The sequence below is a fragment of the Rhinolophus hipposideros genome (genome assembly GCF_964194185.1).
Source record: "Rhinolophus hipposideros genome assembly, chromosome: 7".
NCBI lineage: Eukaryota > Metazoa > Chordata > Mammalia > Chiroptera > Rhinolophidae > Rhinolophus > Rhinolophus hipposideros.
Genome location: NC_138053.1, coordinates 69,414,685 through 69,422,239, shown reverse-complemented (window position 1 = coordinate 69,422,239; position 7,555 = coordinate 69,414,685). Strand labels below are relative to the sequence as shown.

General features: G+C 38.2%; 1 pseudogene across 1 annotated transcript; it reads left to right on the top strand.

The window, feature by feature from the left end:
* The first annotated feature begins 2,443 nt into the window (after positions 1 to 2,443).
* LOC308499836 (large ribosomal subunit protein P1-like) lies at positions 2,444 to 2,877 on the top strand (annotated as a pseudogene). Its single transcript has one exon. The product of its transcript is annotated as a large ribosomal subunit protein P1-like (transcript).
* The last annotated feature ends 4,678 nt before the right edge of the window (positions 2,878 to 7,555 follow it).

The following is a 7,555-nucleotide window of genomic DNA, read 5'->3' as shown; positions in this document are numbered from 1 at the left end:
ATAGATTTCTGACACTGTAAAGATATACTGACTTCATGCAGAGCTCAAGCATTTCCAAGAAATCTTTTCCATTCAATGTTGGTAGCTATCTGACATTTAGGTTTTCAATGACTGTAGATAGATATGATTATTTGAATCTGGTCTTCATATGGGTTATAAGGTAACAATATTTGTTTAACTTTTTGTTTGAAAAGAGTAAGTTATAAATGATGTTAATTCAACAAAGATTAATGGAGTATGCACTATGTGTCAGGGGCAGTGCTGAGATATGAAAGTAGCTTACAGTGTAGTGGTGGGCACACAATTCCAAAAACAAATTAGTTCAATATAATATGGTGTCTCAGCTGAGTTTTCTTCAAAAATCATAGCCTTGGATGAAGGCTTGAATAGTAGTAGTTTATATAGGAATATAGGACTATGATCCCAGATGGCAGAAGTATGGAATGGAGAAAGCGATCATGTTGGAATCATTTGAGGAGTTTTATGAAACGCATTTTAGAACTGTCAGCCCCAAGGTCCAAAGGCGGGGGTGGCATTTATCAGCGTCTGTCACACATTGGTCAAGGGTGACTTCACTGGCATTCATTTCAGGAAAATTCAGGTTGTGCATAAGTGCTGGCAGGTTAGCATAGCCATCCAGCTAAGACATCAGCAACACCTGCAGCAGTAAATGAGAGGTAAGACGCTTAGGCCTAAGGCAAATTTCTGCCTGGTTGCCTGTGCACCAAGCTAGCCAAAGGTTACTTGGGTTCTGTCATTGTTGCTAAAACACTAGCTGAAATACAAGATGGAGCAGAGAGAATATTGAACTGTCCAATACTTCAGATAAGAATCAAGGGTGATGTAGGAGGAGAAGGAGCCTGTTTAATCCAACTCGGGCTTTAAGGAAGACTTCTGAAATAATATTATGCCCTGATAAAGAAAAATAAAAATGTAAGAAGATGATATTGGATTCTTAAAATGAAATTGGACCTTAAGGAGTATGGTTAAGAATATCAGGCTTTAATTATCCCAAGCTACAAATTCAGAAGAACCACCAGCTCTTGAGACCAGCCAAAGGATTTACTGAGATGGGAGCCATTTCACAAGACCAGTTTCACTCCAGCCATTGTCCATGTAAGACAAAAGTGTTACCTCTTGATGAATTATGGTCTTCATGAGAAGGGGACGTTCTCACTTCTAAACTCCCTATAAAAGAGCAGTGCTTTCCTCTTCCAAGCCAAGTGGCCAAGGGTCCAAAAGAATCACTTGGTTGTATATGTAGTTAGGCATTGGATCTGAAAAGAGGATTAGGAGAGAAGTCATGGTGGGGACTTCTAGAAATGAAGTCCAACATCACTTTACTCTGGAGAACTCCTTCCTTCTTGAGTTCTAAGTTGCCCAGGAAATAAGATACTGGATTTTGAAGGTAATAGTAACCCACATCTGGGGAGAGAAGAGAGGAATGTGGGAGTCCCTGGAAGTTTGATGAGATTGTGTGCTACAGTCTAAGGGGACAACCACAGCGTGGAGCGAAGAAGCACATTCATCAGAATAATGGAACATGAGGCATCTGGCTAGTTGGTTGGTGGGGGGTGGACAGTCATAAAATGTCGAGGTGTTGATTAGGAAAGACCTCTCCTCCATGAGTCCCACTGGAAACATCTATCTACACCAAACCCATAAACAAGCTAGAACAGAAGTATAGTCAGCCACATAGGTGACTACGGGACTACAACTTTGCCTTCTTTTGCCAAGACTAGAGGAAGAGATTTAAGGAAGAAGGATTAGTGAAGGTGTACATGTGTGCACAAGAGGAAGAACACAAGCAAACTACTCTCACCCCATCTCTTGAATCAGCCTGTACTAAGGGACTTGAATCAAATATGAAATTAAAGTTTTAAAACAAATCCTTAAGAACTTAAATGAGGCTGTTTGAATAAACAAAAGTCAATGAAAAGCTATAGAACTGGACTAAGATGGTACATTAAGAGAACTCATTACATACTGAGAAAAAGAAGATCTACCAGAGCACCGTTAGCATCAGTTATTTAAAAATAGATTCATATTATATGCCAATGATTCCTTAGTAATGCTAATATTTATTTACTCCTTACTACCGTGTTTCCCCAAAAATAAGACCTAGATGGACCATCAGCTCTAATGCATCTTTTGGAGCAAAAATTAATATAAGACCCAGTATTATATTATGTTATACTATACTACACTATACTATACTATATTATATTATACTCGGTCTTATAGTAAAATGAGACTGGGTCTTATATTAATTTTTGCTCCAAAAGGCACATTAGAGCTGATTGTTCGGCTAGGTCTTATTTTCGGGGAAACACGGTAACTGCTCAACACTTACTACTTATAAAAATAAACCTTCACATTCATAATTTCATCTAAATATAAGAATTACTTCTGGCCCTTTCCTCAGCTGCCGGTTAAGGTGCTCGGTCCTTCCGAGGAAGCTAAGGCCGCGTTGGGGTGAGGCCCTCACTTCATCCGGCGACTAGCACCGCGATCGGCAGCACTTGCCTGAAGCATGGCCTCCGTCTCAGAGCTAGCCTGCATCTACTCGGCCCTCATCCTGCATGACGATGAGGTGACAGCACGGAGGATAAGATCAATGCCCTCATTAAAGCAGCCGGTGTAAATGTTGAACCTTTCTGGCCAGGCTTGTTTGCAAAGGCTCTAGCCAATGTCCACATCGGGAGCCTCATCTGCAATGTAGGGGCTGGTGGACCTGCCCCAGCAGCTGGCGCTGCCCCAGCAGGAGGTCCTGCCCCCTCCACCACTGCTGCGCCAGATGAGGAGAAGAAAGTGGAAGCAAAGAAAGAAGAATCTGAGGAGTCTGATGATGACATAGGCTTTGGTCTTTTTGACTAAACCTCTTGTAACATGTTCAATAAAAAGCTGAACTCTGAAAAAAAAAAAAATAAGTACTTCTGAATTTATTTTACAGATAAAGCAACTGAGGTTTAGGGAGGTTAAATAACTTTACAAAGACCCCACAGTAGTGTCAAGATTTAAAATCCATCTGCATGCCTGACCTCACAGTGTACCCTCTTCACTACTGTGTTATGACCTTACTCTTTGGAAAGGACATTGCAAGCAAAGAGAAGAGGATGAGCACTGCAGAGGGGCATGAAACAATACGATATATACCTATGTGGAGTTCCATAAAATTTGGCATTATGAAAGTATTAAAATTGAGGTGGAGAATAAAGGGAGATAGCAGCACTGAGGCCCCAGTGAGTGGAAACACCTGGTTCAAATCGTATGCAGTAGGCAATGAGGAAATTCAGAAGGATTTTAAAGAAAGGGAGTAATATGATCAGACATGTGATTTCTGCCAAGGTTAATTCTCTCTTATATTTATTAACTTCGCTTTAGCCAGAGATTGAACTCTTAATCTTCACCTACCAACTTGAAAATTCCTTTTGGTGACAAGGAAAACCAAGCAAAAAACAGCAGAAGGTTGAGGTTCAAAGCCACAACCACTACGAGAAAAACATCTTAAGCACATCATAATAGTGTCTGCATTCAAGAAATAAGAGCCAGAACATTCTATTCTCAATCCTTAATTCAAAACCTCACAATTCATTTCTTTCCTAGAGTCACTTTCCATGTAAATATATGGATAACTCGTTTTTTAAAGATTTTCATAGTTTAGCAATTTTTGAAATTTGACTATGGCTTTATTTTTTTGCAGGAAATGGTTGGTCATGAGCTAATTTTCATGTTTATGCCTAGAATTTTATATGACTAATTTAAAGGTCATACTTCTGAACTGTTATGAACATTTTTTTCTATGGCTCTTTTGACATTACAAAATGAAATATAATCTTATAACACTCTAAAATTCCTTTACCTTGGGGATTTTACTTCATACCATAGGCAGTTTCACATCTTGAGAGTATAGAATTTCAAGCCCAATTCTCAGAAGAAAATTGGCAAATATTGTGAAATTGATTATAACGTTACCCAACATGTGTAGCATGTAAACTATCTTAAGTATCTATCACACAAGGCAAAGACTACCTAATTCAGGCCATTGGAAAAAAGCCAAAATGTAATCATCTCTGAATCTTAATCAGAATTCTTATTTTTCAGAAGACGTTTTTAATAAGAAATAAACCTAAAAGGAGACATATCCAATTATAAAAAGTAAAGCAGACATTTTATGTTGAGTATTCATATATAATTCAATATAATTTCAAGTGGCTAAAACATGCTTTCACATTTTCTAGTGTTTTTACATACAGAATTAAAAAAAGAGACAAACAGAAGTGAAGGAACCTCTCACCCAAATACACAGAGATATTTGTAATTTTCTAGGCACAACAAAATGCATAGCATTCTGGCTATAACGTTGAAATCATAAAGTAATATCTTTTAGATGACATGCTAAATCAAAGTTTTCCAGAGATTAAAGATTACATGGTAAATCTGGCAAAGAGAAGGGGTAATAAATCTAGGATCCTGAAAAATGTCTTTAGAACTCTTCTTATCCTCTCCCTAAAGCAAAGGCATCAATAAATATTAACTTGCAAAAAAATTTTCTGTTCCAAAAAAGCTGCCAAGAGATTATAGAATATTTAGTATTGTAATACACATTTATAATTTGCAATTTATGGAATGCTACAGTTTCATAGTTACATTAAAATTCAATTTTATTTCTTTACATAGCATACTAAATGGACATGGGTTTGTTTTATCCTATAGAATCTGGAAATTTTCAGTATGATAGTAAAGTATTAAAGAATAATAATTAAGAGAGAAGTTGACATTGTAGGACTCTTAAAAGGAATCTTCATAAAGGAATTATTTTCTTCTTTTGCTTTAAAAACAAGTATGGTTTGTGTTTATATAATATAAAAGAAAATGCTTTAAACAATAAAATATTTGGAACTCGCAGTCAATTATTTTTTTGTTTAATACCACTAGTTTAACAAAATGCAACTTAAGGAAGAGGTTATAATAATAATGTTTCCAACCTAGAAAAATTAATTCTGATATAATAAGGAAGTCTGTGTTGAATATTTGTGGCTTCTTCATAATGACTGTTAATGCTAAAAGAGATTAGTTTTTGAATTAGTGAAAACAGTCAATGAATCATTGTGAAATATTTAGCTCAGGTCTTCCCATTTTTAGCAAAAGATGAATCAGTACAGAGCTCTTAAAATTCTGGATAAACTATTTTTTAAAGTTTTTTTTTTTGTAAATCATTGTTGAGATGATAGGAAATAAGGAATGTCCTCCAAGAGCAGAAGCAATGAGAAAGTTCTAATTCAAGGGGCCAAATCAATTCTGGGGCCAGAACGTCCTATGGAGACATGATAATCCCTAGTGTGCCCAAACTCCATTTTCATTAGGCACCATAGTGGTCAGAAGACAAACTCAAGACCCATGAATAGTGAGAGATTAAAACAGAAACCTGCCCAAAGTCAGAATTCCCAAAAGAAGAAACTTCACTGAGAAAACTTGTCTGATATTGGCTCTAGTTAGAAGAAAAATAACAAAATTTCTTCCCAGAAAATGCCTTCTAACAAAGCCCCCATTTAGTCCTGGCACCAGAATTCTTATATCTCAGAATCTGAAAACTCCAAGCCCAACATTAAGATAAATGTAATCTGGTGTCAATAGTCCCCCATGCACATTGAGGAAGTACACGTAGATGCTTTATTGGGAAGATTGTAATAATAACCCTGGCTCCAAGGAATTCCTACAGATAAAGCACCAAAGGACAAAAATTCAGAAGGAAACATTGCAGAACATATGCAGAAACAAATGAGAGTGAGTCAACAGATACAGCAACTGCAGAAACATTCCCACAAAAAATTGTGGATGCTATCATGATCAGACACTGAATATGGAAGAAATGCTTAATATCTTTAAAGATATCAAAGTGAGACAAAATAGTGGTACCAAAGAACAAGAGATTATAACAACAATAACAAACCCAACGTGGGTTAGAAAAGAATAATTAAATAAGACTTCTAGAAAGGAAAAATACAATAATTAAAATTAAAATACTAGAGACAGATTGGTCAGCAGATTAAACATAGTTCAAGACACAATTAATGAAGTAGAAACAAGATATTAAGAAATAACTGAAAATAGCACAGTAATACAAAGAAATATATTTTCCAATGTATACATCATCCAGATGAAAGAAGATATTTTAAAATTTAAAACCCTTAATAGTCTGCTAATTTATAATCTTAGGAAATACTGAAGTCACCTTATAAAAGTATAGTATTTTTATTTTTCAATATTTTTTTTTAAACTTTCTTTTTTATTTATTTTAAGTGTGTTTTTCCAGGACCCATCAGCTCCAAGTCAAGTAGTTGTTTTAACCTAATTGTGGAGGGCACAGCTCACACTGGCCCATGCAGGGATTGAACCAGTAACCCTGGTGTTACGAGCATCATTCCCTAACCAACTGAGCTAATTGGCCATCCCCCCAAAATATAGTATTTTTAACGTTAAAAGAGAATACTATAGATTTCCAGTAAAAATGGCAGAGTAGGTAAATGCAGTGCTCACCTCCTCTCAGGACCACAGCGATTACAAGTAAACTACAGAACAACCATCAGTGAGAATTACCTGAAGTCTAGCTGAGCCAAAGCCCCACAACTACAGACATACAGAAGAAGCCACCTCAAGACTGATAAGAGGGGCAGAGACATGGAATGGGCTGGTCCCACACCCACGTATGACTATTAAAAAATGGGAAGGATATATCGGCTGTGGAGATAACTCCTGGAGAAGTGAGAGGTCCCAGCCCCATACCATGCTCCCCAGCCCAGGATTTCAATGCCAGGGAGAGAAGTCCCTACAAATTCTGATTGTGAAAACTAGTGGAGATTGTGGTTGAGTGAGATGGAAGGCAGCTAGAGTCCCAGGAGCTCCTCTTAAATGGACCACGCACAGACTTACTTGCTGATGGACTCACTCACTCTGAGATCCAGTGCTGGGGCAGTGGCTTGAAAGGTGCCAGCGGGAGAAGAACTTAACTGTGTAACTTCAAGCCAGGGCTGGAGGGGCAGCTTTCTCCCGGATGGAGGATCTAATGGAAGCCATTGTCTTTTTGTTGAGCCCTTCCTCCTCCCTGCATGCATAAGCAGGCAAACACAATATCTGAGTCTCCATCAAACTGGCTATCACCTTTCATCTGCCTACCTAGTGATCCCCAGAGACCCCACCCCATCCAACTTTCAGGCACACCCAAGCCAATTCCTGTGGCTTTTCCATACAAATAACCTGTCTTAGATCATGCTGTGGACTGTCATAAAAATCTCTCAAAGGTTTACAAAACCCAGACAAGCAGCATCTGGCTTCAGCATGTCCCATACCTCTGGCTGAGCAGCCCTAAGCCCTGCACTAGCAACAGCAAGCCTCAGATCACAGATGGGCTTCTGGAGGCACTGCTTAGCCCAATGAAGGCAGTGACCAGCTATGGATTGCTTTGTGGCTCATGCCTGGTGGCCCCAGGCAGAGCACAAACCGAGGCTAAATTTGGCCTTGTTCTCTCCCAGGAGGCCCCTGGGCTGGTACACCT